Source organism: Eumetopias jubatus, unplaced genomic scaffold (assembly GCF_037043125.1).
Source record: "Eumetopias jubatus isolate StellerSeaLion01/CBP00866 unplaced genomic scaffold, mEumJub1_p1.0 scaffold_4, whole genome shotgun sequence".
NCBI lineage: Eukaryota > Metazoa > Chordata > Mammalia > Carnivora > Otariidae > Eumetopias > Eumetopias jubatus.
In genome coordinates this window covers 180,121,189-180,133,349 of record NW_028274810.1, presented here as the reverse complement: position 1 = coordinate 180,133,349, position 12,161 = coordinate 180,121,189, and positions in this window count along the sequence as shown.

Genomic DNA, 12,161 nt, shown 5'->3' with positions numbered 1-12,161 from the left:
AGAATAGAGACCCCAGAAATGGACCCTCAACTCTATGGTCAACTCATCTTTGACAAAGCAGGAAAGAATGTCCAATGGAAAAAAGACAGTCTCTTCAACAAATGGTGTTGGGAAAATTGGACAGCGACATGCAGAAGAATGAAACTGGACCATTTCCTTACACCACACAAAAAAATAGACTCAAAATGGTTGAAAGACCTCAGTGTGAGGCAGGAGTCCATCAAAATCCTAAAGGAGAACACAGGCAGCAACCTGTTTGACCTCAGCCGCAGCAACTTCTTCCTAGAAACATCGCCAAAGGCAAGGGAAGCAAGGGCAAAAATGAACTATTGGGACTTAATCAAGATAAAAAGCTTTTGCACAGCAAAAGAAACAGTCAACAAAACCAAAAGACAACCGACAGAATGGGAGAAGATACTTGCAAATGACATATCAGATAAAGGGCTAGTATCCAAAATCTATAAAGAACTTATCAAACTCAACACCCAAAGAACAAATGATCCAATCAAGAAATGGGCAGAAGACGTGAACAGACATTTTTCCAAAGAAGACATCCAAAAGGCCAATAGACACATGATAAGTGCTCAACATCGCTCGGCATCAGGGAAACCCAAATCAAAACCTCAATGAGATACCACCTCACACCCGTCAGAATGGCTAAAATTAACAAGTCAGGAAACGACAGATTTTGGCGGGATTGCGGAGAAAGGGGAACCCTCCTACACTGCCGGTGGGAATGCAAGCTGGTGTAGCCACTCTGGAAAACATATGGCGGTTCTTCAAAAAGTTGAAAATAGATCTACCATATGACCCAGCAATTGCACTACTGGGTATTTACCCCAAAGATACAAATGTAGGGATCCGAAGGGGTACGTGCACCCCAATGTTTATAGCAGCAATGTCCACAACAGCCAAACTGTGGAAAGAGCCAAGATGTCCATCAACAGATGAATGGATAAAGAAGATGTGGTATATATACACAATGGAATATTATTCAGCCATCAAAAGGAATGAGATCTTGCCATTTGCAATTCCGTGGATGGAACTGGAGGGTGTTATGCTGAGTGAAATAAGTCAATCAGAGAAAGACATGTATCATATGACCTCACTGATATGAGGAATTCTTAATCTCAGGAAACAAACTGAGGGTTGCTGGAGTGGGGGTGGGGTGGGAGGGATGGGGTGGCTGGGTGATAGACATTGGGGAGGGTATGTGCTATGGTGAGCGCTGTGAATTGTGCAAGACTGTTGAATCACAGATCTGTACCTCTGAAACAAATAATGCAATATATGTTAAGAAAAAATAAAAAAGAAGAAGATAGCAGAAGGGGAAGAATGAAGAGGAAGAAACTGGAGGGGGAGACGAACCATGAGAAACGATGGACTGTGAAGAACAAACCAAGGTTCTAGAAGGGAGGGAGGTGGGGAGATGGGTTAGCCTGATGGGTACTAAAGAGGGCACGTTCTGCATGGAGCACTGGGTGTTATGCACAAAAAATGAATCATGGAACACTACATCAAAAACTAAAGATGTAATGTATGGTGATTAACATAACAATAAAAAAATTTACAGAAAAGAAAAAGTTAAAAAAAAAAGCATATGTGTAGGCTGAGGATGACCTGTGACTTGGTCTGCAGTCCCATAAATGTCAGAACAAAAAGTTTGATTCTGGAAATAACAAGCCTATACATTCATTTCCTGACTTACCAAGTTCAGATACCAGTTCTTCACCTTCCCAGGAAGAGAGGTGAGAATTAGGATCTCTTCCACTCTTTATCTTTCTTTACACAATTACTCAAAGACAGTTCTCTCTCTACTCCTAGTTTCCAAGCTTGCTTCGCTTGTTTTTTTCTGATTTCTGGTAACCCCATAACCTTGGGGGGCTCTTTCATCACTCAGAACCCCAATGGAGTTCAATTTCCTTTACTCTTTGCTACCTCCGCCTTTATATAAAACCTTCTCTCTCCTGGTTAAAATTATCTTCAGGAACTAGCTGAATTTAATCTAATATGACAAACCACTTCATACTATGAAATGCTTGAATCAGCTTCCCTAGAAAATATTTGCATTTTAACTAACTCAGAGCCATGGTTCAATCCACAGTGAGCCCATATGGGTGAGGATGTATTTGGTGATTTTCATTTGCAAGCAAGGTTTCTAAGAGAAATGTTTGGCAAAATTGGGGGCTGGAAATAAGAAGGATGAAGAGTTTGGGATGTATTTAAGATGCTGAAATTAAAAATAAATAAACTAAGTGACACGACTAAGAAGGATATTCTATTTTCTCACTTGAAGAGAAGTCCTGGTGCTGGGCTCCTTCAAAGTCGGGTAATTCAATAGCTCAATGATATCACCAGAGAGCAGGTTCTTGGCATCTCCCTTCTCTGCCAAGCTCAAGCCAGCACCTACATGATCACGAGGTGGCTACCCCCATTCTAGTAATGGAAACATCATGCTCTTTCTTTCTCTCTGCCTATCTCTTTTTTTAAGGATTTATTTATTAGAGAGAGAGAGAGTACATGTGCGCATGTGTGAGAGGAGAGGGGCAAGGGGAGGCGGAGAGAGAATCCTCAAGCAGACTCCCCACTGGACATGGACCCCAACGTGGATCTGGATCCAGGACCCTGAGATTATGACCTGAGCCTACGTCAAGAGTCAGCTGCTTAACCGACTGAGCCGCCCAGGCGCCCCTCTATGTCTCTTTTTGATCTAGAAACCCTCAGAAATCTTCCAGGTGACGTCCCTTCCTTTCTCATTAACCAGCATTGAGTCACAGATTCTCCATGAAGCTAATCACCGGCAAAGGGAGTAAAATCACTCTGATTGGCTTAGATTAGTCAGCATTTGCTCTTGAGTCCTGTGCGTGGGGTTGGGGGCTGAAAATCTTAACAAACTTGGACCTCTGTAGCAAAAGAAGAAGGGAGAAATGGCTTGGGGTCAGCTGGCAGCCAGTAGTGTCCCTTTAGTCTTCAACATTGACCTGTTAGAGAGCTAACTCGGGAGATCGGCTTTCCTTTTCCTTTCAGTGGCTAGACATGCGCATTGTAAACTGAGATGCGGATACAGAGAAGACAAGAATACTAACAACGTATCATCGCTCCGAGCCGGAGGCAGGCACTCTTCATAAAATTATTCATCAGTTTGAATAGAGAATCAATGATAATTGTTTTCCTGCAGCTTTGAAATGAATTTTCTCTCTTCCTCCCACCTTTTTTGTTTCACTGATGGCGAATTCCAATACATCTTCTTATACCACAAAGACAGTAGGCAGCCTAAGATACGGTTCTTCCCCTGACATTTTATAAGAGTTCGGGATACCAGATGGTCACAATTTGAAGCTCCTTATTCAGTGCAGGGTTGAAGGTACTCACTCGCAGCCCAAGCAGCCCGGTATAGCTTGATAAGGGTTGCCAAGGAGACAGGTGACTGGCTTAATGATAGCTGATAACAGGCCTTTTAAAGGCTTCACACAGTCAAGGAGGGAAGGCAAAGTGAGGTAGAAACCAAAGAGGGCTGAGCTGTGTAGGTGCATTGAGAAGGTGCCTCTTCACTCTTGCGTTTCCCCCTCCCAACCCAGTACTTAATGGTATGATGACAATATCACTTGCATGTGACTGAATAGCTTATTTACAGGTGCACAATGCTCTCTCACTGGGCTAATTTATGTTCTGCTCATGTTGGTCAGTGCACAATGCAATAAAAATTATATGGATTATGAAAAAGTGAGCTCTGGAGGGTCTCATTTTCTCTACAGAACACCATTTCATGAAAATTGACATTGCCAACGAAATGTATCCCTCTCCCAGCCCCACCTGGGAGCAAAGCCTGCAGTGAGCACAACCTCAGATTCTCCCTGAATTTGTTCTTTATGACGTGAGAAATTTAATTTTTATATTCTCATTTCTTTCCATGGCTTGTAACTGGAATTTGAGTACAGCAGAAACTATTTAATTAGCCCATCTTAAGTGTGGATTGAGAAGAAAGACCCTATGAGCTAGATAATCTGTTAACACTGAAGTAAAACAAATAATACGAATTTAAGAATATTCACATACCCATTTGGGGATTAGTTTTCTTTTTCTTTTTTTTAAGATTTTATTTTATTTATTTGACAGAGAGAGACACAGCGAGAGCAGGAACACAAGCAGGGGGAGCGGTAGAGGGAGAAGCAGGCTTCCCACCAAGGAGGAAGCCCCATGTGGGGCTCAATCCCAGGACCCTGGGATCATGACCCCAGCTGAAGGCAGACGCTTAACGACTGAGCCACTCAGGCGCCCCTGGGGATTAGTTTTCTTTAAATCAGGTACTGAACTATTTACATAACAAAAGCTTAACACTTACCTACATTTTTCTAATTGACTTTATTATTCTTTGAATTTAAAGAAATGATAGAAATAAAAAAATAAAAAATAATAAAGAAATAAAATGAACAATCTGATGTTCTTTTCAACTTTTTTAATGGATGACACATGTCACATTTAACGTCCTGGGAGTTCTGGGTCTGGGACCATAAAATCCTTTTGGCTTCCCTATGGTGAGGAGCTCAGTAATTTGGATAACTTGAGATTCTTGATTCCCTCATGAAACAAATGCATCTTCTAAGTTCTCTTGAAGAGTTTGGACTAATTTTTCCAGATTAAGTTTGTTGACACATGAGTTTACCTTGAACATCTTTCTGCTGGTAACTGCTGGATTTAGTGATTAGTGGGCAAAAGGCTCTGGATCAGTCTGCAGCCCATTCACAATTTAAAATAGGAGGTTGTAATCCTCAAGTGTTGAAGGATTTTAATTCATTTGGTTTTAGAAAGACAATAAAGAATATAATAGATGTGTTATTATTTGGTAACCAAGTTTCTGAAAAATAAAACCAAGTTTCTTAAAAATAAACCATTCCATTTAAATGGGTATGAAACTTTAAAAGAATTGCATTTTACTTAAAATGTGTACATGGTCAAAGGAAAAATTATGCACTATTTTCATAATTGTATCATAAAACCACGGGATGAGGAAATAGTTGGGGAAAAAAGACTATTGCCTTATCTGCTGTTCTATTTCCAGGAAGACTGTTCTTCTTTTTCCCCCACCATTTTTTTTTAAATAGGAAGGAATGAAAACACAGCGCTTCACAACAAATCACACCAGAGTTCATTGTGAATCTCAAATATTTATTTAGATATTCAGTACTTCATTAATCCTATCCAATTCATTCATTTTAGTCAGTGTGTGTGTGTGTGTGTGTGTGTGTGTGTGTGTGTGTGTGTTTGTATTTTCCTGTGACTGGAACCAGCTAGCATTATACTACGCTTACTTGCTTATTACATGCCTCATCAAATAAGATGTTAAATGTCAGCAAGGCACAAATTCTGTTTGGTTGACTGCCTTATCCTAAGAACCTATTAACATTGCAAAGGACTCGATAATTTTTGTGGAATGAATTTAGTGAATATATAGATAATGGAAATACTTGTGATCCAGACATCCTGATCCTATATTAAGAAAGGTGGGAAGCAGAATTATTAATAAAATATTTTACCAAAATGTTTTAAAATCAAGGTTGCTCAAATGTGGTGCCCTTCTAGGAATTAACATTGTGTTAAATACAGTGATGGATGTGAAGACTTGCAATTTTATTGAAAAGGGATGCTTAAAAGGATTAGAAAACAACAAAAGATAGCATCTAATTAATTAATTGTATGATACATGATAAATAATAGAAGAGTTTTAATCAATATGCAGTGGAGTCAGAATGTTCAGCAGACCCTTGGCATATGTCATGGCTGAATTGTGTCCCCCTAAAATTCATGTATTGAACTCCTAAACCCAGTACCTCAAAATGTGACTGTATTTGGAGATAAGGACTTTAGAGAGGTAATTAAAGTAAAAAGTGGTCATATGATTGGGCTTTGGTCCAATAACTAGTATCCTCAGAGAAGATAAGGACCTGGCCATGCACAGAGGGAAGACAGTAAGAGTACACTGGGAAAAGTCCACCACCTACAAGCCAAGAAGAGGCCTCCAAAGAAACCAACCCTGCTGACACCTTGATCCTAAACTTCTAGTCTTCAGAATTGTGGGGAAATTAATCTCTGTTGTTAAGCCACTGAGTCTGTGGTACTTTGTTACAGCAGCCCTAGCAGACGAATACAGATTTGAGCACTGGGAAGTGAGGTGCCACTGTAACAAGGATCCAAAACTGGGCAAGTGGCTTTGGAAGTAAGTAAATGGGTACAGGCAGGGAGAGCCTAGAATTGGAAAAATCCTAGATTGCCTGGAGGAGTCAGTTGATAGAAATATGGATGTTAAAGGTACTTCTGGTGAGGTGTCAGATAGAAATTGGGAACATGTTATTGGAAACGGGAGAAAAGGTGATCCTTGTTACAAAGTGACCTGTAAAGAGGCAATTGAGTTAAAATTAGATCATATGATTGGGACCTAATCCAATATGACTGGTGTCTTTATGAGAATAGGTGATTAGGACACAGACACACACAGAAGGAAGACCAGGTGAAGACACATGGAGAAGGCCAGCATCTACAAGCCGGGGGAGAGCAGCTTGAAACAGCCTGCCGACATCTTGGCCTTGGACTTCCAACCTTCAGAAGTGTGAGAAAGTTAATTTCTGTTGTTGAGTCACTCACTCTGTGTTCCTTTGTAATGGCAGCCTTAGCAAACCAATACAGCTGGCATGTTTTGGATGATCTAGAAAAGCTAGAAACTAATTTCTACCTGCAGCAGCAGAATAGACACACTACACTTTCATCTGGAAATTTTCACAGTAAACAACACTTGTGTTTTTTTGCTTTTCCAACAGATGCTTTTGATTTTAATGTAGATGATTTTTTTTTTTCAGTAGCCTTCACTCTTTTGAGTATTTAAAGAGCTGAGGAGGGGCGCTTGGGTGGCTCAGTCGGTTAAGCGGCTGCCTTTGGCTCGGGTCGTGGTCCCAACGTCTTGGGATCTAGCCCCGCATCGGGCTCCCTGCTCTGCAGGAAGCCTGCTTCTCCCGCTCCCACTCCCCCTGCTTGTGTTCCCTCTCTCGCTGTGTCTCTCTCTGTCAAATAAATAAATAAAATCTTAAAAAAAAAAAAGCTGAGGAGATCCTTCATCTCTTACAGATGAGAAGGTAATATAATGCTGAACCTCACGTTATAACACAGGTCTCAGTAAGCAAGACCACGGCCAATAATGAAAAGAACTAGAATTCAGATGGGCCACTGAGGTTCTCAGCCCTTGAAATTTTGCATGTTAGCGTTGAGATCCGTAAAGATTTTAAAATGAACACACAGGAACACTGAAAACTTATAGCTCCAACATTCTCCTGTCCCACACCCTCAGTCCTGATCCAACAAAAAAACTGTTTCTTAAAATGTTTTAAACTATTTGTTTTAGTAATTATCTCCATATCTCCAAACGATATACTCTTATGGTTATGGAGACTCCTGCTGCTTTAGTTCTGATAAATATTCATGTATAATTATTTTGACAAATTCTTTTTCTTTTTCTATTTTCTCATTTTACTACTTCTGAAATTGCTGTTAAGTAAGACATTAGGCCCCATGGATTGATCTATTATCTAAAATTTAGAAAGAATCATTTGTTTTTACATCTAGAGGATTTTCTTAGCACTATCTTGCAAATTACTTTGTTATTGTGGGTTTGGGCTATCATATTTTAATTTCCAAAAGCTCTTTCTTGTCCTTGATTTTTTTCTTCACAATAAGCAGGTCTTATTTAAAGGATATATTTTTGTTATTCTTTGATGTTTCTGTTTAAAATTTTTTAAGGAAAAATTTACATAGAGTAATCTATATAAATCCAAAGTACACAATTCATAAGTTTTGACAAGTGCAGACAACCTTGTAGCCCACATCTTTATCAAGACATCAAACATTCTATTACCCCAGAAAGTTCACTTAGCACCTTGCCAATGCACCATCTGCTCAGGTGACTGTTGTCCTGATTGTTTACATGATAAAGTATTTTTGCCTGTACTAGAATTTTACTTATATTTATACTCCTTTGTGTCTGATTTCTTTGTCCTAACAAAATGTCTGTGAGATTCATCCATGCTGTTATGTGAATCAGTAGATTGTTTCTTTTAATTGCTCATGAGTATTTGTTTATCTATTCTTCTAATGCTGGACATTTGGGCTGCTTCCAGTACTTGGTCATTATGAATGAAGCTGGTAAGACCACTCTTGTGCAGGTATTATTGTGGATATATGTTTTCATTTGTCTTGGGTATATGCCTAGGAATGGAATTGCTTGGTTATAGGAGAATTTTCTTTTTAGATCTATGATCTATCTTTAACTTCTGTGTATGATTAAGATAGAGTTCAAGATTCATTTTTACCATACAGATATTCATCTGTCCCAGCTTTATTTGTGCAAAAGATTGATTGATTGATTGATTGATTTTCCCATAGCGTTACTTCAACACTTTGTTGAAACCAATTGATTATGTAAATGTATTTATTTTGGGACTCTATTCTGCATCAATAACATATTTGAATATTCCTATGCCCATACCAATTTGTCTTGATTATTGGTAGCTTTATAGTAAGTCTTCAAAACAGATAGTGTAAATTACCTGTTTTTGACTATTTTCGATTTCTTACCATTCTATATTTATTTTAAATAATTTTGTTATTTTTCTATTAAAAAAGCCTACTGTGATTATGATTGGCATTGCACTGAAACTATAGATCAATTTGGAGAGAATTAATATTTTAACAATACTGAGTCTTACATTCTATAAACATGGTGTATTTGTTCATTTGTTTAGATTTTTCCTTTAAACTTTTTTCTCAGCAGCATTTTGCAGTATTCAGTGTAGAGGTTTGTTATCAGTGTTACTAAGTATTTTGCACATTGGGAGACAATTTTCCATGAGTCTCTTATGCTTTTGCCCATTTTGTGAACAGAGCCATGGACTGACCTTTGGTGCAGACTGTCTCCCGAGGGATATTTGTATAGTGAGCAGCTTTGGAAGACACGGATAGTATCTACTTCGGGGGCAAATATCAGTGAGATTCACTACCTGTTATAAAAGATTCAGGTTCTGTAAGCTCAGGGTTTCTCTCCTAGAATGCAACCCCCAGCATTTGCAAGTATCATCTAGCCCTCTCCATGTTGCCCTCTGGGAAGTGGGACCTGAGAACTGGCACTAAAACAACAAGAACAAAATACTGACTCTGGACTCTACGGTAGTTATAATAAATTGTCTTTTATTTCTGACAGGAATCTCTTGTCTTTTACCAACATCCATGAAAATATCCTTGCCTTCTTTTTTGGATGTTTACCATTAAAAATGTTAGCTATAAGTTGTAGTAGCTATTCTTCATCGAGCTGAAAAATTTTCTTTCTATATCTAATTTACTGAAAGATTTTATAAAAAATGGGTGTTGAATTTTTCCCAATGCTTATTCTGCATGTATTAGGATGATCATAAGATTTGTCTCCATTTTTATTCAATATGATGAATTATGTTAATTTTCTAATATAAATTAACCTTGCATTACTGTAATAAATCATATTGGTCATTGTGTATACTTTTTATTATAGTGCTGGATTTGATCTACTAATCTTTGACTAGTGATTTTATACATATGTTCATTAGGAGTATGGGTTTGTAACTATCATTTCTTAGTAACATATTTGTTGATTTTGAGTAAGGGTTATTCTGGCCTCATAAAACTAGATAGGAAGGGGTTCCTCTTCCTCTATTTTCTAGAGGGGTCTACGTTAGGCTGGGTTTATTTTCCCCCTAAATGTTTGATAATGAAATACCCCAGGTCTGGAAAGTTCATTGCAGGAAAATTTTGATAACAAATTTGATTTCTTTAAAATATATTGGTCTATTTGGATTTCTATTTTATCTTGTGTAAGTTTCAAAGGTGTGTTTTGCAAGAATCTTTTTTCATTTTACCAAGTTGTCAAATAGCATAAAGTTGTCTAAAACATTCCTTTATTAACATTTTAATGTTTGCTGTGTATGTTGTGATATCCATTTCTTTCATGCATATTAATATTTTGTGATTTTTCTCACTTTTTTCCTGATCAATCTTGCTGGCCTGCATTAATCTTTTCCAAAACTGTCTTCTGGCTTTGATTTTCTGTATAGTTACCTATTTCCCATTTCTTTGACCTTGTTTTCTCTTTTGATTTTTTTTCCTGTCATTTATTTTGGGGTAATTTTACTCATCTTTTTTGTTTGTTTCCTTTTATTCTTATCCATTTGAATCCTTCTTTTTTTCTATATGTATTCCAAGCTATAAATTTCTAAGCACTCTTTAGATGAACCCCACAGTTTTAAAAGGCTTCTATTTTGTATTTTCAATATAACTTAATTCAAAATAATTTCTAATTTTTTTAACCTAAACAAATAATTATTTGTAGTGTATTGTTTAATTTCCAAATATTTGGACTTTTAAAAAATTGTATTGTTATTGATGTATAATTAAAACCACTGTGGTCAGAAAACATATTTTGTTAAACTTTGTGCTATACCTTGTTTCTGAACATTCCATGTTCAAAGAAAGAACATGAATTTTGCAGGTATTATGGGTAGAATTCTATAGCTAGACGTTCATTAGGACAGGTGGGCTCTATTGTTGTTTAGAACTTTTATATTGTTTTAAGTTTTCATCTAATTGCTCTAGTAATTACCAAGGAAGGTATATAAAAATCTTTAACCATGATTATGGATTTATCTGCTGTCTTGCTTTAGCTATGTAAACTTTACTTCATATGTTTTAAAGCTGTTTTATTTGATGCTTGCACATTTATGAATGTTTTGGCCTCATGATTAAACTGCATTATTAGGAAATATCCCTCTATCTTCAGTAACACTTATTGTCTTGAAGTATATTTGCTTGTTATTAGTATGGCCACCCAAGTTTCCTTATAAGCAATTGTTTTCAAGATACATTTTTCCATATTTTTAAATTTATCTTTCTTTTTCTTTGTATTTAGACTGTCTTTTGAAGATAGCATCTAAATGGATCTTGCTTTTTCATACAGTATGACAATTCTGCTTTTTAATTGGATTTTTAGTCCATTTATATTAATGCAATTATTGATATGGTACATTTTAAGATGTCATTTTAATTTTCTAAAATTGGCTTTCTAGCTAAAGAACATAGCAATATCTATAAGTGGTCACTATTGGGATAGAATATATTTTCTTAATTTACCACAGTCTCCTAAGATTTAATATTTTACAACTTCACAAGAAGCCAGTCACAAAAGATCACATATTAAATGGTTCCATTAATATGAAAGTCCAGAATAGGAAAATCTACAAACACAGAAAACATATTAATGTTTACTTGGGCTTTTCCATTTCTAAAAAAAATAAAATAAAGTAAAGGCTGTTGGAATTTTAATAAAGATTACATTTAATCTATAGATTACTTTGTGTAGTACTGATGTCTTAACAATATTAAGTCTTTCCACCCATGAACACTGGGAATCTTTACATTTATTTAGGTCTTTATTTCTCTAAACAATGCTTTGTATATTTCAGTATACAGATCTTTCACTTACTTGTTTAAATTTATTCTTAGGTTTTTTTTTTATATATCTTAGATGCTACTATACATATAATTTCTTTCTTTATTTCTTTTTTGATTCCTTATTCCAGGTAATAGAAACACAAATAAGTTTTGTGTGTTAATCTAGTACTCTACAACTTGGTTGAATTCATTTTGCTAGTATTTTGTTGAGGATTTTGTATCTATAATCATAAGGGATACTGGTTTCTGTCTATTTTTTCTTATAATGTCTTTATCTGGTTTGGTATCAGGGTAATACTGGCCTCATAAAATTAGTTTTAGAAAATGTTCCTTTCTCTTCTGTTTTTTCGGAAAAGTGTGAGAAGAATTGGTGTTAAATATTCTTTAGTATTTGGTAAGGATTTATCACTGAAGCCATCTGGTCCTAGACATCTCTTTGGTAGGAGGATTTTGATGCTGATTCAATCTCTTTATGTATTATAGATCTATTGAGATTTTCTATTAACCATTGCATCAGTGTAGGTAATTTGTGTGTTTCTAGAACTTGTGGATTTCATCTGGGTTGAATTTGTTGACATACAGTTGTTCAGAGTATTCTCTTATAATCCTTTTTATTTCTGAAAGGTCAGTACTAATGTCCGCAT